Source organism: Vicugna pacos, chromosome 8, assembly GCF_048564905.1.
Source record: "Vicugna pacos chromosome 8, VicPac4, whole genome shotgun sequence".
Lineage (NCBI taxonomy): Eukaryota > Metazoa > Chordata > Mammalia > Artiodactyla > Camelidae > Vicugna > Vicugna pacos.
The window spans coordinates 8234047-8257756 of record NC_132994.1 but is presented as its reverse complement, the minus strand read 5'-3'; the positions used below and the strand labels follow the sequence as shown (position 1 = coordinate 8257756).

Genomic DNA, 23710 nt, shown 5'->3' with positions numbered 1-23710 from the left:
GCAGGGGCGACATTTGGTTCAAGAAGGTGATGGGGCAGTTAGTTTCGGAAAAAAAAAAAAAGACAGCATCCTGCAGAGGGAACATTCTTAGAAGCAGAATAATACATCATGCTCATCCTTTCATGCAAGATTTAAGACAAAAGTATGTCTTGAAGTTCACTTCAGCCTCATGGCTTTATACACTAAGAAGTTTGTCCAAAACACTCTAAACTTTTTCTCCTAATGAAGTTCCTTTAGGTTAGAGAAACAAATAGAAGTGGGGAGGAGAGGAAAAAGGAAATCCCATGAAGGTAAAATTAGACAAGCAAAGTCTTGTTCAAGTGTAATAAATGTGTGGAAAGAGGAGGAGGGAAGAAGAGGTTGGAGGAGACATGAACTGAGGAAGTCAGTTCGTCTTCCTTTTGTAGATCCTCCTAGTTTGGCTATGATTCTGGTCCTTTGGTCTAGTCTTAATGGACAGCAGGATTCTAGAGACATGAAACAGGACAAGCCTGATGATTGTTTAGTTAAATTTAAGGCATCATTGGATAAATATGAGTTTATTAACTCAAGTACTTATTGTGCACCTCCTTGGGACAACAGATTATCCTAGTTGCTGGAAATGCAGCAACGAGAGATACAGACAAGATGCCAGCTTTCAAGGAACTCACCTTCTGGAAGGGAGGGATGAGCAGTGGAGCAGATGTCTATTAAGTAAAATGATATCAGACCTGTAAGTACCAAGGAGAAACTGAAAGTGATGTGATGAGGAAGCCATGGGAAATAGAGTGGAAAATCTATCCTATTCATAATGGCTACACAGTTGCTACCATTTAATTCACCTGAAAAAAAAATGTGCAGGGTCTTGTGACAATAATGAAAATATTATTGAAACAGTAGGTGGACACCATTAAAAGCTGTGAATGTGACTTCAGTGGGGCTGTGTCTCTTCTGTTGATGGGTGAGTGAGCCGAGATTTAGAAAAATTTAACATCTGACATTTTTGAGGAGCACAGCAGTGGTTACTTTTCCCATTGTGCATCTGTTTGTGTTCCACACCCTTGGATTCGGCTTTGAGATATTGTCACACATCTGATGTTGGCATTTCCTAGGTGACAGGAGCACACTGATCAGTAGTTTTATACCATTCCTTTCATTTTCAGTAGTTGTCTTTGGAGTTCTTCCAACATTCTTAAAAAGAAAAAAAATGTATTTCATGAAATACATGAAAATACATGAAAACAATACATGTAAGTAAATGAAGAGAGGAATACCATGTTTACTGGTGCTAGAATTTAATATTACAGTTCTGTAAAGTACCCCCCAATAATTTTGTAAATTAAACATAATTTCAATGAAATTCTTGTAGAATTTCATGGAACGTGATTAGCTAATCTGAAAACTGATGTAGTTGGAGTTTTCTGCTTGGTAGAGAGGTGATACCAGAGTGTCTCTCACAGCATCACTGCACTGTAGCTCACATGAGTGCCTGACAGTTGTTGGTCCAAGTCAGCGCTAGAAATCTGTAACTGCTCTTCTGGTTTGCACCTGAGACTAGTAAATACATCCTTCTTGTTGAAATCCAAGAGCACGGTGAAATTGTCTGTTGTATTCTTTGTGTATACATTTCTTGACTACAGATCTTTAACATTTCTCCAGAAGAGATTTTTTTTTTTTTAGTGAATGTGAAGAATTCTTAGGTTGTTCTAAGTTAAATATTTTAGATACATTTTCCAGAAGATATTTCAGATAATTTTATATTGTTGCATTGGAAGCTTGACGCACTGTCATTATTTTGATGTAAAAAGTGCAATACCTACTATATATGTGTGTATGTATACGCATATATGTATATGTATAATTTTTTTCAGTTTACTCCAAAACTCAAGTTAGTCTTTCAGAAGACTAACTTTCAGATGACTTTCTTTTCTTTGTTTTATTCTGTTTTCGGGGGGCAGGGGGAGGTAATTAGGTTTACTTATTCATTTATTTTTTAATGGAGGTACTGGGGATTGAACCCAGGACCTTGTGCATACTAAGCGCACATTCTACCACTGAGCTATATACCCTCTCCTCCTGATTTTGTTTTGAAATCCCTGATTGCTAACTTGGTTACTCTTTTACACTGATGTTATTTTACCGAAGTGGTACTGAGTTTGTTTGGCTTGCTGGCAGAGACCTTATTTTTGACAGGGTATTCTTAACCTTGATTATTTCATAGATAAAAGGGTTCATGGCTACTTTCTTGTAGCCGGATGAATCCTCTGAAATTGTGCACTATTATGTGAAAATGTATTTAGAGATATAATTTTCTGGCTTGAACATTCATGCATTTCATCAGATTCTCAAAACTTTCTCAAGCCATTGGTTTACAAGGATTAAAAAAAATAGCTCTTGTTATATTTGGTTCAGAAGTGTAACCTACTTGAGGAATTCTGAAGCCTAGTTTTATAACTGGAGCTGTTATTAAAGGAACAGAGGATTACAGGCATTTTCACTATTACCTTAAGGCCCAAATACCATGCAGTCAAATCATTACCGTTTCTATATCTCACACTTCAACACCCTAAGAATTTTCTAGATCTTACTTGTTGTGGCCTTTATGATGCCAAGTTAGATGTTTTAGCGCATGGAAAGGGAACACCAGTGATAATCACACCAGGATAACAGGCCAGAACCACGGCCACTCCTGGAAATCCCAAACATATTCATTATGTGATGATTTTGATTGAATGTATAAAAATCTTAACTCTCATCACCTTAAATAGGAAGTGAAGTGTTTAGTCCTGCACCTGAGAGGCCCAGAGGTGGGCTGAGTTTGTTGTGTGGTTTGAGCTGGGACCTGGCTCCCAGTGGCTATACTTCTGTGTATCTACCTCTGGGCCTAATGTCAGAGATTTTATCAGCAGCTCATTCATATTTCAGAGTTAAAATAATGACAATAATTGTGGCATTCAGAGTCTGGTAAAATTATAGAACATGTTTTATTTAAAAAGAAGCATGTTAACCCCTCCCCCTACCCTCAGCCGGCTGGCCCTGCTGGGGCCCTAGGAGGGGCTTGGGGAGTGGTGTGAGGGGGCATCTCTCAAGCCTGTCCTGGCCCTGGCAGGAGGCGGCCAAGGGAACCCCCTTCCCGGGTATGGGGGAGGGGCGCCTGCCGCCGCCGCCGCCCCTCATCCCACCCTCTCCCACCCACCCCCCGCCGTCAACGCTTTTATTCCCTGGGCCCCGCCGCCGCCTCCTTCCCGCTCCCCGCACCCGCTTCCCCCCGCCCACTGCGAACGTTTTGGGTCCGGGCGGCGGCAGGGTCACACCGGAGAGAAGAAAAGCGGCGGCGGCTCCCGCGGCTCCCGCGGCTCCCGCCCTGGCCCGCCTTGGCCCGCGGCGGCCGTCAGACGCTTCCGTTTGAGGAGCCGGGAGCCGCGCGCTCCCCTCCGTCAGACCGCCACCACCCTCCCCGCGCTGCCCGCAGTCCGCCCTGCGCGCTCCGCCCGGAGGAGCGGAGCCCGCGCCCGGCCCGCCGCCGCCGCCGCCGCCTGCCTCGGAAACAGTAAGACCGCGGGGAAGGCGGGGAAGGCGCAGCGCGGGGCCAACAAAAGATCGAGAAGCAGCTGCAGAAGGACAAGTAGGTCTGCCGGGCCACGCACCGCCTGTGCAGTCTCAGGAAACTTACGGATGAAAGATTAAATGTTGAAGTCATATGCGAAACTGGTTTTTTTTTTTTGCCATTTTCTAGGATATCAAGTTTCTTTCACCAACAATATGAACTAGATGGTTCCAGGAGCCAGGTACAAAGCGAGGAACGGGTTATGGACATGAAAACCAGTCTTCCCGAGAGTTTTTCTACCTCCCTACAAAGTCAGAGTGTGGCGGAAAAGAGAGAGGTCACTTCATACATGATGATTAGAATGTGCACAAAGAGGATGTAGGATTACATCCCGCCATAAAGGGTACATCCGAAGTGGGTTTTGATATTTGAATATAGAGCTTACTGGTATACCTAGTCTAGGACTGCTCCTAGACCAAAGTCCTGGAAGTTGTCCCATTAACAGAAAAAGCCATTGTTTTGTTTCTGGTGTCCCAAGACCTCCATACAGAGTATGAATATTAATAGGTTCTCAATGTATAATTTTTTGACTGTTCACCCCCTCGAGGAATAAAATGATCAACTGTCTTCTAGAATAAATTCAAGAACCTCAGCTGGGCATATTTTACATAATTATATTTGTTTTTATGGCTTATTTAAAGTAACAATCTCTTATTTTTCCTTAGCGAGCATTTATTCTTAAAATTTGTAAACAGTATGCGGTAGACATCACTAAGTTTTTGGATTGTCTTTGTTTTATTTTGCTGTTGTTTTAGGGTATGGGGAGTGGTAGATTGAGCCAAAGATAAAACCAAAACTAGAGTCTGAGTTGTCTGTCTAGCATATTATTGTACTTTTGTATTAATTATCAGAATTTAAAATATTAAGCACGAAAATGGGGTACTTCTATATAGTTTGGAGTGTATGGAGAGTCATTTGTTTGCACTGTGGAGTTCAAGTATGCCTTCTCGCTACAAAATCAAAAAAGATTAAGTAAGATGACTCTTGATTTTCTAGGCAAAAAGGTGCCAGTTTATGGAGACAGTGAAACTAGCCATACATACATGTATAATATATAGATATGCATGTGTATATATGTCATATAAGTTTAATTAACTTTTGTTAAAAGTGAAATTTGTTAATTGAGAGTTAATGAGATTGAAAATAGAAATAGCCATATAAAAACTAGCAAGATTAAGATAAAGAAGGATTATCACAGGCAGGAAAAAAAATGAACAGAGCAAAGCACAAATAAGACCAATGTATATGTACACTTATCAAGGAAGGATCTGGAAATAGATGCAACTATTACAGAAATGCTTTTCTAACAACTTGGAGATAACATATATTTGGAAGTAAGTGCATCAGAAATCTCGTAAGACACCTGTGAAATCCACCAGTTTACAGGTGACACATCCTAAGGAACAGGACCTGGGATTCTTGAGAACTCTGACACTAAATCAAGATTGGTGGCATGCTTCTTACTTCATTCTTAATCCTCCAGTTCTTTGCTGTTACTGTCAATTTAAAACACTAGCATGGAGAATGGCATGGGTGATTGATCTGTCTTAATGAAGTCTGTCTTGTCCAGAAACTTCTTTCTTGATGTTATCTTTTTAAACAATATGACTTCTTCAGGTATTTACGTTTTAAATTGCTTTTTATGATTGTCTTATCCGTACCCTTTCATTCATAATAAATATATCTTAAAGGGACTAACAGTATGAAATGCATGGCAAATATTACAAAACTGCTTTGATTTTAATGTTAAGCTTACTGAATACCTACAGATGTGTAATGACTCTTTGTAACAGAATTGTGTGTGTCTGTGCGTAGTTGACAGTTTTACAGTATTTACTTTATCAATCTCATTTCTTTTCCTTTTCTGTTTTTGTTTCATGTTAGTTTTCAGTGCTTCTGCCTTAAGGGGAGTTGGGCAGGATAATATGAAATGGTGTATAATGTTAATTTTTTAAATTGAGCGTTTATATGTATTTTCATATTTCATGCTCATCTGATTATGTAGATAAACAAGACTTATTCCCATTTAGGGGATATTGCAAGGAGCGTGTTGTAAATAATGATTTGGCTACAAACATTTGTTTTATTGTATTGGTACTTTCTTTGAGCATGCTGTTCACTGAACATAGGAAAAGCAAACATTCTATAAAGTAGTCAGAAAATCTGTACCTGTCTCATTCCTAAAACTCTAGTAAAGTTGTATGTTTGAAAAGATGATTTTTCAAACAACTGAACTATAAATGCAGAGTCTAAGCTTTATAGGACCCAGTGTTTTTTGCTTCTCCTCCTCCCCCTCCTCTCCTCCTCCTTCCCCTTCCCCATCCCCATCCCCTTCCCCTTCTCCTTCTCCTTTTTTTGATTATAGGCCTGGTTGTTTGAGATTTACATCAAACATCACTCATGTGCAAATCAGATGTGTTTGGTGCAAATCTCACTGCATTCTGAGATGATTTGGGGGAGAAGCAATTTAACTTTAAAGGACATTTACAATTCTTTTACCACAAATAAGGGCTAGCTTTTTAGTCTCTAAGTTATGTTTAATTATAGTTTAATGGAATTCTGAATTGTAAAGAAAAAAATGTAAACATAATTTAAGAATATACACTTTAGTCATGAGCTTTTTTGGCTAGAAATACAAAATAGAATTCAGATCTTTTAGTAGCCATGTAGATTTTTAGACTGCATATGAGAGTAAACACTGCTATATTTGTAGAGTGCCTTGAATGATATGAGGTTCTCTCTCTCTCTCTTTTTTCTTTTTTTTTTTTTTCGGAGACTGAGGCAAATAGTAAATTTTAACAGATCTGATTTGAAAAAATTAATTCATTTAAAAATACTAGTTGCCAATGTGAGAAGGACTCTTCATATAAACTACTGCTCTAAAACACCTTGGAAATATGTAGATTATTGTATTAATATTTAGACAGTGGGGAAAATCTCAATTTTTAAAAGTATTCTTTGAAAACTGACAGTATATTAATTTTAGTAGTAAATTATCATTTTCTTAAAAAATTTGTCAGTATAGAGGAGGATTCATCTGTGTTCTTAGGAGATGAGTCGTGGTGGTTAGTGATGTGCATAGGAGAAGTATGAACTGTCTCATATTTGGTAACGCAGCCGATGGCTGTATTGAACATTAGTACCCAATAAGAGGGAGCCTGCTTCTGCTGAGGCTACTCATTGCTGGGGACAAGTTTAGGCACTGGGAAGAGTGCAGCTTAAATTAAACTATTTAATTTAAAAATCCTGTGGCACTTAAAGTGTATTTACTACTATGATGATATGCCCCCATGATATGCACTGAATGTATGCAAAGAAAACTACGTTTGTCATTATCTTGTCTTTCTAATTAAAAGTTAGTATAAAATAACACACACTGTAGAAACACCCCAGGTTAAGAGAACAAAAAGCTTGCTTTGGAAATCATGATTACAACTTATTAAAATCATGTTAGGTGTTTTAACAATAAAACAGGTGTGCTGCGGGGGCAGCGGCGGAAGGAGGCTGCGGCTGTGGCTGCAGACACTCAGCTGATGCTCGGAGTCAGGCTGACTGAAAAGGACACAAATGGAGAAGTTCTGTGGGTGTGGTGTTATCGTTGCATGACAGCTACTTTAAGGAATCTGCCGCCGAGAAAATGCTGCCTTACAGATGAAAGTAAACTCCGCCCCTTCGTCTTTGGTCAGTACAGAAGAACATGGTTTTATACTACAACAGTTGAAGTTCCAGATTCTTCCATTTTGAAAAAGGTGACTCATTTTTCTATTGTTCTGACAGCCAAAGATTTTAATCCAGAGAAATATGCCACCTTCACTAGGGTATTGTGTAGAATGTACCTGAAACACGGGTGCCCTGTTAAGATGACAGAGAGTTACATAGCAGTTCTCATGAAGGGGATATGCCAGAGTGAAGAAAATGGCTCTTTTCTCAGCAGGGACTTTGATGCCCAAAAGGCATACCTTGCAGTCTCCATCAAAGACATTGTATCTCAGTTTGGAATGGAAACCATTATCTTAGACACAGCACCGATGATAAAGAAAAGAATTGTCATCTATCTCCCCAAAATAGAAGCCATCCAGGGGTTTACCAGGACTCTGTCTGTTCTGATGTGACATCAACAGGACTGGACCATTCTTCACTCCTTGTGCACATTGACACTGATAAGCTGGAAGCCCTGCAGATGTGCCCAGGTTACGTCGCAGGATTTGTAGACTTGGAGGTGAGGAACAGATCAGACCTGATTGATGTGTTTGTGAACCTGGCCGTTAGTGAGATTACCAGTGCTCCACCTGCAAAAGAGAACAAAAAACTTGCTTTAAGAGGTCAGGACAACGGGCAAACTGCATAAAGAAATCGGTCAGTTAATTGTCCAGTTGGCAGAAGAGCCAGAGAAGTCAGACAGCCAAGATATACAGCATATTTCCCTAAAAACAAAAGAAATTTTCACCAACCTGCCTCCGTTTTTGGAAGTTTCCGGTGATGGAGAAAAGTGAGTGCTCAAGTATGAGGCACTAAAGCAGAGATAACTTCCACCAGCAACAGAAAACGTCCTCTACCATCTAGCAGAACAAATGCTGAAAATCTGACCATAGGGCAGAATGTGTCGCTGATGACGGATCTAAAGCCCTAGCACCGTGACTATCCATCAACTATGTAAAATACTGGAAATAACAAAAGAAAACGTTATATTTGTAATGATTTATTTGAAAGCATTGCAATTTGACCTGAAGAAGCACTGAAACAAATATGAAAACACTTCTGAATTCCTCCCACCTGATTAATTTCATGCCTACTCTCAACATTTACGAAGTGCTGTTAACCACCATGTGTAACGTTACAAAACGGTGTCCTGGAGTAAGAGCAAAATAGCTCTGTTGAGTTCTCGTGCAAATGACAGCAACTCCGAAAGCTTTCATCACTCTGAAAAAAAAAACAACAAAACAGGTATTCTTTTTTATTTATTTTATTTTTTATTCTTATTTTTTATTGAAGTGTAGTCAGTTTACAATGTTAGTTTCAGGTGTACAGCAAAGTGATTCAGTTACACATATACATACATATATGTAAAAAGAAATTTTCAGTTTCTTTTCCATTACAGCTCATTAGAGGAAATTGGATATGGTCCCCTGTGCTATACAGGAGGTCCTTGTTGTTTATCTATTTTATATATAGTAATGTATATCGAAACAGGTATGCTTTAACCCTGATCATAGTCTAACTAATGAATGACCCTTGACGTTGTGTTTTCAATTCAAGAAGTTTCTTAGAGCAGTAGTCTTAAATTGCATTCTATCTGTGTGAAATAGGTATTTTGAGTCACGTAAATACTAAGTGAAATGTTGTTGCCTTTGCCATCACCGTAACTGCTGTTGAAGACTGGGGGCAAGAGGAAATACTCGCAGCCCAAACATCTTTGTGCGTAGTGTAAGATGTATCAGTCCTCCCTGTTATATAAGAAAGGACCACTAACCAGCAGTTTCAAACACCCCTTGCTTGCTCTCAGCTCTGGGACTCAGGAGTCCAGGCAGTAGGCCACTGGGGTTCTGCTCAGAGTGTCTGCAAGACTGAACCAAGGTATGAGCCAAACTCAGTTCCTTTCTGGAGGCTGCTGAAGAGTTTGGTTCCAAGTCATGGAGGCCTCAGGGTGGAGCCCCGGCCTTCCTGCTAGCACTCAGCTCCCACACCTTTGGCACCTGACTGCTTCCCTTTTCAAGGCCAGCAAAACACAGACTTTCCCTCCTGTTGAGTCTCTCTCCCACTCTGAGCTTGTGAGTTTAGGAGGGGCCTGGCTTCTGTCACAGGCTCACCCTGTTAGGTGAGGCCCACCCTACAGTCTAGCTTTTGATTAAGTCCGAGTTAACTCATCTGATCAGGGGAGTCACAGTCCATCCTCCTCACAGCTCCCACCCCCTCCAGGCAGGGGTCATACAAACATGAGGGACATCGGGTCACTTAGAATCTGCCTTCCAGAATAGGAAGTGAGATTATCAGTGTGAAATCATGTAGAGAACATACAGAGTTTAAAAAAATGAGTAAGGAAACTGGGCACCAGGGAATTCTTTGGTTAAAAGGGAGTTATGATGGACAGATATATACTACTATGTATAAAAGAAATAAACAATGAGGACTTACTGCATGGCCAGGAACTATATTCAGTGTCTTGCAACAACCTGTAATGGAAAAGAATCTAAAAAAGAATATATATAAAAATATATAATGATTGAATCCCTTAGCTGTACACCTAAAACTAACACAACATTGTAAATCAGCTACACTTAAATAAAAAGCAAGAGGGGATTAGGGTGTGGGGAGTGAAAAAATTGAAGAGGAAAAGGCAGAAAAATATAATAGAAAGAAAAAAGAAGAAAAATGTAGTTTAGTGTAAAATGTCATATGACTTAATAGGCTTTAGACAACTGTCACACACTTTGATGGGACATGCCTAAAAGGAGTAAGTAAAATGAGAAACCTGTTGTATTTCTGCAGGTAACTATGCATTTCTTGAGACTGGATGTTGAGAGAAGGACAAATAAAGGAAAACATGCTGCACATAATTATAATATCATATCACATCATATCAATACTCTTGTCTCTGTATAATACTGAAAATACAACATTCAGTATTACGAAGTGTATCTCTAAATCATTAAGACCAATAAGGTATTGGTATAGTTTAAAATTGTCCCAATATTACAAGTATATAAAAGTAGCACCAAAAAAAGAAACAAACTGTCAGGAATTGTACCATGCATATGACTTTGAGGTCCAGTTTAGGATTCTTAAATTGTTTTAGAGATTGAATAAAAGATTGTTTGAAACTTTTTTTTTTTACTGAAATTTAGCATACTTAAATGGATTGGATTTTCATGGCCCAAAAGAGCACAATTTTCTTACTTTGTAGATTTTCTTTGTGTAGATAAACAGCTGCTCGTTTTCCAAATATAAGTTCCATGTTTCATCTCATTATTAACTCTCAAGTGGGTGGATATAAGGACAGTTTTCTCTCAACAATACCAATGTGCCCTTCTCCTCATCTCTCCCCTTGGCAATCTAACCAAAGGAAAGAGGTATTATTAACAATGTATTTTAGCACTTCACAGTGTAAAAGGTTGCCGCGCCTAGTAAACTTGGAAATTATTTTATATTGTAGTCTCCTCTTAGGAATTTAAAATTCATTCGAGCCTTTTAAAGTCACTGATAAGTCCTGCAGCATTTCTTATAATTTAAAGATATCTTCATAGAGTGCCAATAATTTCCTTACAATAAGAAATTGAGACCATTATTTTGACCTCATTTGTGGTCTTCAAGGTCATTTAAACATTGGGAGCATTTAGTAATTATGATTCATGTAAATCTTTGGGCTTGTATTGGATAACTTTTTCAGAAATTAATTTGAAACTTAAGATTTTTGAAATGTCTAAGTGTGTGTTCATGCCTGTGTTTTTACTTTTAGGAGTACAAGATCCCTAGCATGAGTGAATTATTATTGTGTCTACTAATAGAAGTATTCACAGCCTGAGGTTCCCTCATACTTACCCCAAAAATATGGTCTTCATGTAGAGATCAGAAGCAGTAGAGGAAAGTGTGTGGATACAACTCAGATTTGATAAAAGATTTGGGCTTGAAGACCCAGAAGATTACATATGCAAGTAAGTTATCACACAAAATGCCAACAGAGTGTAACAACTCTTAACAGTCTTCCAAGTTGCTTCACTTCGATGATGTGATTTTTAGTGTCATCTTTTTTTTCTGTTATATTTTTCTGAAAAGCCAAGAAATTTACAACCTTATTTAAGATATGTTTCTGTCTACTTTTGAAAATAATTTGAGGTACTATACGGTCAAAAATACCTATAGAGCAAAATGATTTAAAATAAGGAATAGAGGGGGGAGGGTATAGCTCAGTGGTAGAGTATCTGCTTAGCATGTGCAAAAATTCAATCCTAATAAATAAGCCTAATTACCTCCCCCACAAGGGAAAAGTCAAAGTAAATAAAATTTTTTAAATGTAATAAAATAAGGAATAAAGAACAAAAAGCCAAGTAAAGGGATGCAGTTGTGCCAGAGTTACAGTTAGTGCTGAAAATTTTACGTTTGAGCTTCCTTTTGGCCAAGTCAATAAAATAAATGGTAAACTATTAAAGGGAACAGCAGTATGCATGGATATAGATCCACATATAGATACATACACACACGGGATGAAGAAGTTTGAATTTTTCATCAAAGGGAGCAATACAGTTCTGAAAGTAGAATTAGAAGTCTTGGCTAACATTCCAGTTGGCCAGGTAGAAATTCACCATAATTCTCCGAGAAGTGCTCATGAACCAAAGTCAGCTGGACTATTTCACCCAGGCAGAAGACCACCTACCGTATGGCATTCAAATACTACTCCATAAATCCTGTGTGAATACGCTTGTCAAGACTGGGTGGTCTTATGGAAGACTTTTGACTTCAGTGGCATTTGTGTATCATGAAAATATTTTCCTTGTGCTTCTTGGCGGGGTTCTTTATCTTCTCTTTGATATACAAGTTAAAAGAGAATTTCCACTTTATGGTATATTATAGATAAATATTTCAGTCCAGATGAAATAAACTTTATACTGCTGTCACCACAATTTGTATCTTTACCATTTATAGCAAGTTACATTTTGTTTCAGTTTCCTCTTTCTGTGGCTCTGCATCTCAAGTTATTTTTCCCCTTAGATCTGTAATCTTAGCCTTTGAGAACTAGACGTTGTCCTCACTGTCTTTAGAGATGGTGTTGTCCAGCCCTTCATTTTATGGATAAGGACACAGGGGCCAGAGAGGTGAAGTGAGCAGAGCTAGATTTCATTCACAGTTTTTAACTAAACAGATTTGTTAAATCCATTTTCCCCACACTGCTGTAAATGGCTTGTCATCATGTTACACTGCAGCTCTTGCCTTCTCTTCATGCAGAGGGTTACATAATACTGTAAAAATTGCAAAGGATTTGAGATTTTGCCCTCCCTTCATTGTAGCAGGTTAGCCTAGCGCAGCTGCATGGATGCTGACTGCAGACCTGAGCCTCCTGGGTCAGAGACAAGGGACTGATGACAGCACTAACCGAGGACCAGTGCTCTCTGTTCCCATCCCCGCAGGTCCGGGCCAGGAGGGCCACGTGGCCCCTGCACACCTGGTGGTTTACATAGCAGGAGAGGCAGTCCTGGAGGTGCATGTGTGGATGACTGTGATGCATTTATTCAGTCATCAGATAATAAACAATAAAGTATCCTCCAGAATGCATCACCTCACGTGGGACTCCGCGTCACTCAGCATGAGACTCCACTCCAGAAAAGTGGCTCTTCGGATGGTTCTGAAATCCCTTTCCTTATGCCAGCATGATGGTACCTTCTTACTGTCCTGTAATATAATCGTTGTCCTAATTTTTCTTTTTTAACTCTGTCTCCTGGTTTTCTCTATAATTTTACCGCATGTACAGATTTCCCTCTGTACTAGCCTATGAAAAGTAAGTTACTTTTTGTTTCTTTTGCAGTATCTCCCGGTGGGATCATGCTGTGTGTGTGTTCACTTTTGTGATGTGATATGCATTTCAGAGCAAGCAAACTAAGTAGTAGTAGGATGTTTTTCAATTCATGTCGATGTGGATAGCTTCAATCATTTGCTTTCCTTGATGGACAGTATTTCATTGTATAAATAGGCAGTCTGTCTGGAATCTTCTACTTTGATGAACTTTTAACTCAAGAGGCTGAAATAGCCAGTTCTCTTTCTCCAAAAGTGCAAGAAAATGTTCTCTGAGTGTAGCTAAGAATGGTACCCATGTCTTAAGACATAAATACTTTCAACTTTATGAGACAATCAAATTATTTTTAAAAGTGACCAATTTACACTTCTACCCACAGTATACAAACATTTGTTTTTCTGCATTCTCCCCAGCTTTTTGATTTTGCATTCTTCTAATTATGGGTAGTATAGTAAGTATAAAGTTGTATCTCAGTATTAAGTTCTACTTGTTTTTTCTTATTACTAATGAGGCTGAGAATTTTTCGTACTGTTATTGGCTACTCAGAGTTCCTTCTCTGTGAAATGCCTACTCATGCCTTCTGCTCAGTTTTTAATGGACTCTCTGGCTATTTAATAGATCATTTGGAAAAGAATTGACATTCTTACAGTAATGACACTTCCTATCCTTGAGAACCTTGTTTCTCCTTTTATTCTGGCCTTCTGTATTGTCCACATGGTTTTAAAATACTCTTTCTAAGGATTTATAAATCTTTTATAAATATGTGATGCATCATTATTTGGGTTTATTTCTGTGGTCCTTAATAGGCTTGCTAAAATCCCTTTTTGAAAATAACATTTCTAATTGTATATTGCTGATATATAGAAATGCAATCAATTCTTAGTATCAACCTTACACCTGGCAAACTTGCTGAGCTCCTTTATTTTAATCATTGCTCTGGCAGTTATTTTGGATTTATGCCAAAAATCATGTGGTTTGTGAAAAAGATTTCTCTCTTCTTTCAGTTCTTGTGCTCTTTCTTTTCTATCTCTTACTAAGTTGTCAACTGCATTGGGAGGTATCTCCAACCTCTTCCTGATTTTAGAGTTTGCTTCTTTTAAAAATAATAAAGTTTAAAATTTGGAATAACTCAACATTTACAGAATGTGGCAAAGCACAGAGAGTTTCCATGATGCCGGGTCCCTCTGTGGTAACATCTTCTGGAACAGGAGCACCTTTGCACAACTACGGGGTTAGTGTTCACACAATACTGTCAACTAAATGACACACTTTTCTCATATAACAGCATTTGTTCCCTCCCTGTCCTTTTTCCATTTCAGGATCCTTCCCAGAATAAGTGTTTCATTTAGCCTCATGCCTTTCAGTCTCTTCCAGTCCGTGGCAATTTCTCTTTCCTTGTACTTCATGACCTTGACACTCTTGAAGAGTATTAGTCAGGTATTTCATAGAATATTCCTCAATTTAGAGTCTTCAGATGTTTTCTCATGATTCCCCAAAAGTGATGGGTTTGGAGGAGGGATTCCAAATCAGTGTAACACCCTTCCGCTCATAGCATAGCAGAGGGTGCCTACTGTGAACCACACCTACACTGATGCTGTTAACTTGAGTTCCTCATAGGGCTCATGTAATGAGCTCTTAGGTGTTGAGGAGCTGCAGGTTAAAACCCTGTTTAATCAGCCATGACGAGTGATGTTCTTTTCCCTACGGAAAACCGTGAGAGGAATCCGGGTTCCTCCTCCTCCACCCAGAGCATCGCCAAGAATTGCTTTGTGGTCAGTCTGCCGTGCTGGATCTTTGCTTGTCAGCATGGAGGAAGTGGCAGAATCATCAGCTTTGTATTATGAATGCCTACTTACAATGCTGGAGTGGAATTTTTTAAAAAGCACTGCAGCATTTGCATTGAACCTGTCACTCAAGCTCCAGTGTTGATTCCTTTCCAGTAAATGACCTTGTTTTCCTATTTTCCCCCCTTTCTTTCTACAAGGTTGTCAATGTCAGAAGATGTAAATTTCAAGTATACGTTGTATGGGGCTCAGTGTGCAAATTGGAAGGAAAGAAGTTTGTTTAATGTAAAGGACTAAAACATTCATTCAAACTAAGCGTATTTGATTACGCAAGGGAAAGTATATCTTCTTTAGGAGTTTTGATTGAATTTTATCATAATATAAAGTTTGCTGCTGTGATTTTCTTTTCCTTTGACCAGCAACATTTCCCAGTTTAGCTTATAGTCTGTGTAGAGTGCCTGAGAAAAGGAGTGTTGTCTTTTTTCAAACCATTCAGATCAACACAAAGTGAGTGACCCTCAGGGATGGGTAGAAATCTCTGTTTTAACCAAGATTCTTCTCCACTTCGGAATTGTAAAGCTCAAGCTACAGACTAGGAAAATTACAGAAGGTTCTGTGTTTGGTTCCATCGAACTTATTTCAGCAAGCACGCAATACTGGGGAAAATAATACATGAATTTATGTCTGTGTCAGGCTTGCCACTGATGGGTAAGCTTCGTATAAAGGTTACTCCAAAGAAATGTCTCTTGTTCTCACTCGGCACGCTCAAGATATCTATTTCTTCCAAATCCTGCCCTCTAAAGCAATAAAGTGATTTTAAAATAATAAGTAAAATATGATTTAATAGCCCATCTTCTGTCCTGTAATGATTACACATCTCCTCTCTTGTAGCTCATAGCAGCTGGAGGACAGTTGACATTTCCCACCTCCTACAACCTCGAAGAAGAGGAAGAAGATACAGAACATGTGCTCCAGTTTATGATTATCTCCGAGGTAGATGATTGAGCGCATCATTTGTATTTAATTGCTTTACACTCATGTTATTTGAGGTTATTCCTTACTTGGTTAGTTTAACGTTCATTTACTTACTACTAGAGAAGAATGTCATATCTTGGTAATTTTTTTATGCCAGTCTTATGGTTCATTCAGACATACCTAGAAGACTAAGTATATTCATTGGGTTTTAAAGATAAAGGAGATTTTTAGAGCCAGCTTGGAATTTTAATGTCAAACTTAATAACCACTTTCCCAACAATATAAGGCTACTGAAAGTGTTTAGGCAAATGGCTGATTTACATAGTTGTATTTTTTCCATCTTCCTTTCTTCCAAATAGATTGTATCATTTATTTCTTTGTTTACATTAGGCAAAAGTAAATGGAAAAGGAAACTTGTTTATTTAAGTGCAGTTAAATCTTGACTTCAAAAGTACTAATTTAGGTAAGAAAGATACACGAGAAACTGCTTTTGGGATTTGGAGGGCTATAGGCAATCCCCAAATGCTGAAGTCTAAATTTGTCATAAACGCTCTTTCACCCTTTCTCATACTCTGCCTTTCACATAACACGTGCCCTTCCCTCAACTCAGATGCTCAAAAGTACACATTTCATGCAAGTGTATGGTTCCAAATGGGTCCATGTTCATTTAGCACCAATCTCTGTTTCTTGTCTTGAAACTTCCATGTATCTGAATCAATACAAACAAAAATTCTTCCCTAAAAATGAATGTTTCCAGTATTAGATGAAGTGATCTAGGTGATATATATCAGGAGGTTCTCAAAAAATGTAAAATTTTGAGAAGTTATATATTATTTATATGAATGAACTAAGATAAAGGGTTAACCTAAATGATAATGGTGCCATTATCCTATTGGGGGCATTAGACTGCAGGGGTTTTTTATTTGTTTTTATTCCCAGATAAGAATCCTTTAAAACAATAGCCTAATACAATTTTGAAAATAAAAAACAAAACAAAATAAATCAAACACAATAGCTTAATACACTGTTCTAAGTTTTCTTCCGTATTTTCCTATACAACCCACATTTACCATAAAATAGTATATTTGAAAGATACAATTTTTGTGCACTTTTATAAAATTGAGGTAATTGTAATCACATATATGTATGAATCTCTCAAGTATGTTTTATTTTAGTTAATAGGGGAAGCAAGGTCATGAGTAACCAAAAAGTATATACTTTGTAATTGATCTAATTAAGGCTACTGTTTAAATTGCTTTCTCTGCCTTTAATACATACCAGAAATAAGCTGAATGACAGGGAAAGCCAACCTGAAATTAAAACCCTACTGAGGATAATCCACAAAGTGGAGAATCTAAATACGGATCCTTTTTACCTGTTTATACCTTTTCCCCCCTAACAGTTTTACCCCATTTTTACTTTCCTTTCCCTTTAGGGAAATGACTTGAGAATCAGCACAGCCCAAGATGAGGTGTATCTGCAACAATCTCAAGAACATATAAACATATTGTTACATAAAGAAGAATTATTTACCAACATGGCACAAATTTCCCACCGGTAGAATAGAGTTTGTTACAGCGCTTGCAAATTTAAAGAGTCCTGATACAAATCACAAACAGCCTTGAGACGGACGCCATCTTCAGGTAATCTCAGGAACTGCATCTCCCAGTGTTCACACCTTTACCTTGGGGCAAACATACATGTATGTGCTAAGAGTGACTTTGAAGGCCCCTAAAGTGTGCTGCCTTCAAATAGTAGATACGAATGGAGCACTAGTTTTCTGGAAAATGTTTCTATTAAGCTTTAAAAATTTACCTACCCAGAATGGACTTGTCTGAATCCTTTCATAGTATTGATGATTTTTTTTCACAGTTATGTCAGAACATGCAATGAAAATGATCCCCATACTGAGAAATAAAGTTGCCTTTATCGTGACTTAGAGAGTGGAAAACTGAAGTTATATAATTCCAGGGTACCCATGTTCAAAAAGTGGTTTGTGAAATATTTTCTTCCATTAATTAATTCAGTAGTTTCTGACTTAATAGTATATGTTTTGTAATAAGAAATATGAGTACCTTCATTTAAATAAACAAGTCTTTTATAAAACACTGTAATACAATAATGGCTGCATTATATAAAGGAAAGTATGAGCTTTGGGGGCAACCTGACTAGGAATTAGCTCTATTGCTTACTATATATGTGACCTTTGGCAAGTGGTTGGTCCTTAAGGAAACTTACTTTCCTCAAATGTAAAGTAGAGAAAATAGTGCCTACTTTTCACGGTGACTGTGAAAATCATATAGGATAATTATGTAAAGTGTTTATTACCTAGAACGCTTTAAAAGGTTAGTTCCTTTTTGTTCTTCATTTTTCTCCTTAAGGAGCGCGCTCCCTGAAAAAACCAAACATGCCCACATGAGGCTGACTGTCAGCCGCTGCACTTTCCTTTGTTAAAACAGTGATGTATTTGTCTGACAAAATGTTAACTTCTATTGTTAAAACTGTCTGAATGAGCTTTTTCTTTTGTCCTTGTCTGATCTAATAGTAAATAACACAAGCTATCATGGCAATTTTCTCCTATGTTAGACTGAGTTAGATGATCAAATGAAACCCAGAACTAGCAGCGGGGCATACCCATAATCAAAGCAGTGTCTCCAACATTGGTTCATCTCCAAGAGGGTGGTTTTTATTATTTTATTTATTTGTTTATTTTTTCTTGCTGGTGGGGACTACTTTAATTAATTTCTATACTGCTAGCACCTAGCTCAATGTTTGGGACATGGGGCCCTTCAGATTTTGTTGTGCAAATAAAACTTACGGAGTTATAGGCTGAGAGGGGCCTTTACAGTTTGCCTACCACACTTTGCCTCAGGAGAAGCAGAAGGTTCTCAAGAACATCACTCTGGCTTTGGAAGCTGAGTGACAGTCACTGCAAAGATAGGCACTTAGAGAAGAGCCTGTGAAAGGCAGCAAGGAAGGGAAGGCCAGCCGTGTCCTAGGACAGCTGAACATTCAGGGCACAATCAATGCCCTGAGACTATGGGAGGGGGCAAGCAGGTCTTGAGGGCAGGCAGCAAACTGGAAAGTTGAAGGGGTTCAGATACCAGGTTAAAGGGGTTTTCACTGATTAGGCTTTGGGAAGCCCTTGATATTTATTCCAGTCAGTGACACAGAGACTCATCTCTTGAGGGTCTTTAGGCCAAAAGTTATGAAAAGTCTGGGTCCTCAAAGAATTTTATGCAGAGATGCCTATTTAGGTTCTTCGGAGCTTTTATATCCTAGGTTACTGTTCTGCCCATCATTTTCTTATTTATTTATTTCGGTCTGTGCTATGTTTCATTCACTCAGTATCAGGTGATGTAAAGGCTCATTTAAACACCTAATGAAATTCTTATTATCTGTTTTAATTTTTAATAGAGGGTTGGAGAATTCTTTTTAATGTAAAGCAAAAACAAAAATCCTGAATTCCTTTTTCATCACTGTACTTTAATCTCAAGTTATGAGATGGCAGCATCCCATCCCAGCGCCAGTAAGGTTAGAAGCTGAGGGCCCACTTTACCAAGAGGGTTCCCTAACTGGGTTTAACAAGACTCTCAAACAGGATAATCCAAGAAGGAAGATTCTAAGTGAAAGGTCAACACAAATTTCCTAGCCCTTCACGTGCTGCGTCCAGGGAAAAGTAATGCCGGCTTCTTACCATCAGACTTTGCCAGCTTTTTAAAAATGTAAGATAAAGGGTTATTTGTGAGCTGACTAGAAGGCACCGGAAGGCAAGGAGCAGATCCCGGACAGCCTCAGGTTTCACTATTGCAGCTCGGCCCTGGACCAGAGGGGAGCATCAGCCTGACGCAGGGCTGAAGACAAGGGCCCCTGCTTTCCCCAAGCGACCGCGCTGGGCGGCAGGCGGCGCGCCCCAGCACGGAGAGGCGGGTACCCGGGCCGGGCGCGCCGAGCGGCGCGGAGAGCCGGGCTGCAAGGCGGCCGTGGAGCAGCGGCTGTCAGGGAGCGAGGCCAGCATCCTCCCCGGCTTCGGGAAAGAACCTGAGCCTCCGCAACTCCTACGTAGCCGGGTTCCCCAAGGCGAGAGGCTGCTGACCGGAGGCAGAGGCGCGACTGCGCCCGCCAGGTCCCCGAGGGCGATGCCCCCGCAGTCCCCCGGCTGCGGCTGCCTGCCGCGTGGCCACCGACCGCAGGCTGTGGCCTGGGCGCGCGGGAGGAGGGAGATGCGGGGCGCTGCAGGGTCCTCTGCTCCGCTGCCCCAGAGATCCGGGAGATAAAAGTTGGCAGGATGCGGATGGTCTGCCGTTCAAGTCACATCCGCCGCGCCACCTCCTGTGGCACCAGCGCTCACAATAACCTCTTCCAGCTCAGTACGCGTCCCTGCAGAAGGAACAGCCGACCGCCTGCGCTGCCTGGGCCGGAGAGCGGGGGGCGCGGGGGACGACCTTCCACTTGCCTTCCTAAGCCCCGACACCTCTCCGCCAGCGCACGCCCTCCCCGCCCGCCGCCGCCCAAGACGGTGTTTTTTAATTGCTGATGCCCTCGCCCATCATTTGCTTGTGCTGCCTTGGTTGTCTTACTTACACTTGTAGTATTTCAGCTAAGTGTAATCATCGTCACCGTCTCCAGGAGGGAACGGCAGATTCATAAACAGAACCACTCAACAATGTACCTCTATTCCACAGTGAGATCTGCTAGAAGCTGGGTTAAAATACCATGAAGATGAGAAGCAGCACTTAGGAGTTAATTCTGTTTTTTTCACATTTAAATTGAATTAAATAGATTGTCGTGATGTTTAAAGAGTACAAAGAGATGCATTCTCTGGCTTTCAAAATATAAATGACAACCAAAGTGACAAAAACTGGCTAGGGGGTTATTTATTTTTGTCAGCATTACTGCTCAGATCTAGTAGGAGATCAAAGGCATTTCCCCTGATTCATGTCAGATCATTTCAGTGTCTACCCGTCTTACAATCATTAGTTTCATTTGAGCCTTCTGAGGTTTTCCCATATGTGAGCATGGGCTCTGACATGGGCGCTCATCCAATTAGGTGTCGCCTTCTGCAGCCTACATTACGTAAGGCACTGTGGCTCATGAAATAAAAGCCATGTCAGATTTGAAACTCCTACTGGTTTCAGGTGAGCCAAGAGGCAGCATGAATCCTGAGTTGGTAAGCTTGTAATTTTATCACTGATCTGCTAGTGGATTGAGTCATTTGTAAAATATCACTTGGGTTCAACTTGTCTTGCACTGTAGGCTTCCAATGTGGTGTACATCCTGTGTGCAAACAGATTAAGTTGAAGCTATCTCAACAGAAATGGATATTTAGATTTGTTTAAGGAGGATTTACTACCAAGGTGGTTGTCTTGGCAAATGGGCTCACGTTCCCCCCCGCTGTGGAGGAACTGGAATTGAATAACTGGGCTGCAGGTCAGGATTTTGATTTCTGTTTTCACCTTAGCCATTTAATAGTCATAAACATTAAGTGTTGTTTTGACCTCTTTGGATTTCAGTCACTTCGTCTGTAAAATAAGGGGAGGAGAATTTGCTTGCCAACTTCAAAAGCTGTCTATGAGAATGGAATTAGGGGACTGTAGAAACACTTTGTTAGTGTCAAATCAGCACACAAGTCCAACACAGTTCTATCTGACCTGCATCATTCCAAGGAATACCATTTTTTCCAAGTACCATGAAGGCTTGGAGATGTCGAGAATAAAGCACGTACTGATATTTTGAAAATTGTGACAGTTTTGCTGTCATTCTTTTCCAAAATGCCCCATCCAATAAAATTAATTGATTTCCTTCTCATTGTCCTCATTGATAAGATGAAGATAAAAATGGAAAACTTTTTATTCTTCCTTTGGAATTTGAGAGAAATCAGTTTAACCTAGCTGTGCATCTGTCTCCTTTAAATTCTCCAAATGTTAGATTTAGTAGGATCATTAATATTTAACTCAAACCAGGAGCCCTATTCAGTTTTCTTAAACATTTATTAGATATACGACTGTGCAAAACAATAGATTTCCCCTATTCCCTATAGTAGACATTAGTATGGTTCATCACATTTTCAACCTCCTTCTTGTGGAAGATTGCACTTTCCTAACATTCAAGGGTAGGTGTGGTCATCGGACTTGGTGTGGCCAATGAAATGTGAGCTGCAGTGATGTGTTACTCCTCTTCCCCGTCCTCCAGCCTCTGGAAAAGACTGAATTGCCAGTGTGAGGCTCCGTGGAGCTTACCCAGCTACCAGGAGATCAAAGCAGCCTGACATACGGACAGCACACGGAGGTCAGCTGCTCTGAACCGTCACCCAGACCTGTGGAGGATTTGACATGAGGAAATTTTTGCTTTCTGTTAAGCCACTGAGAATTTGGAGTTGTTTCTTGCCACAGCGTAACTGAGCCCATCATGATTTTATTCTGATGCATCCCCGTGTGTCTTTACTGCTTGTAAAGAAATAGGGGATTTCTTCAAGATAAGATGGTTCCACGTGAGTTTTAAGAGTAATAGTTTTGGTATCAAAAATGTTACACAGAATTTATGTAATAAATAATCTAGAAAAATCTTTATGAACAAAAGAGTGTTTTGATGATTATAGGAATAGTGTTGATAGCATACTTCTGCTTTTTGAAATTAATGATACAGGTAATCACATTTTGAAGAAATTATTCTGACGAGGGCTTAGGACTCTTAAAAAGGTTTATATAAATGTTACTGGAAAGAGTCTGAGCCTGGATTTACACCCACATGTGTTTTCTCCTCCTTATCTTTGACTGCCTCCCAAATCTATTCTGTAATAGTGGATTCATCCAGACTGCCATCATTTACTGAGTGCCTGCCTTGTGTGTGGAAGTCCCAGTTCCTTCTTCTGTAAAAAGGCAGAAACAGTATCTAACCTTCAAGATAGAGTGTTCAGCCAAGCAGAGAAGCCGCCTCGCTGGGTTACCTACAGTGAGGTTACACAAACCTCCAAGTGTTACATGAGACATGTGACTGCTATTGAATCTGCTTGGCTGCTGGAACTGGCTCCACACTTTTATCAACAAGAAACACACTTGTCCCTCAAAGCCAAGAAGGCCAAGGACTGGGACCAGTGAGCTGAGCGTGGCTGTGGCCGCAGGCGCAGCTTGGTGTCCTGGCCTCCGTGCAGCCAGCCTCCATCTAGGGTGGGTGAGCCGGCATCAGCACGTGTGGAACCTTCAGCTGCCTGCAGTGGTTTGCAGCCCATTCAAGCCCCTGTCCGCCCTGTCCCTTCAGCATCCACCTTCCTTGCTGGGGTCCCAGAGGATTTTGTGCTTGAGCGGGCGTCCTGCTGCATGGGAGCTGGAAGGACCATGCTCTTTGCTCACCCAGCAGCCTCCCTGACCCGGCATGCCAGTTCCAGCAGACTCAGTCCTGGCCCAGGTCACAGGCAATGAGGACAGCGGGCCACTGCTGCTGAAGCACCAAGTGGGCTGGGCAGAGGGTTTGCTGGGCTGGCTTTGCTTTCCCTGTGGGGCCACAGCTCCGTTGACCAGTAAGGTGTGTGGCCAAGTGTGAACAGCAGATGGCCACGAAGGTCTGAGACCCTGTGAACACTGTGGGTTTGTGCCAGCATCACTGAGGGGTGTGCCTGCTGGGCACAGGAGTTCCCAAACCAGGCAGGTTCTGTTTCCCTTCTACCAGTGTCCTTGTTTGTCAGTGGCCAGGAGACTTGCAAGGATTGGCGATTGGTGCAGAAGACCCGTACGTGCTGTGCTTTGTGCACAGGGCCTCTGTTTCACAAGCGGGCTTAGCTCTCCCTCCGTGTATGGTACCACATCCCAGTGCCACTAGTTCACCAGCTCAGACCCCATCTGGGATCCTCTGTAGCAGAAATTCACC

The 23710-nt window shown here is 40.3% G+C and overlaps 1 pseudogene; it reads left to right on the top strand.

The window, feature by feature from the left end:
- The first annotated feature begins 6271 nt into the window (after positions 1-6271).
- On the top strand, positions 6272-11210 carry LOC140697635 (DENN domain-containing protein 10-like; annotated as a pseudogene).
- The last annotated feature ends 12500 nt before the right edge of the window (positions 11211-23710 follow it).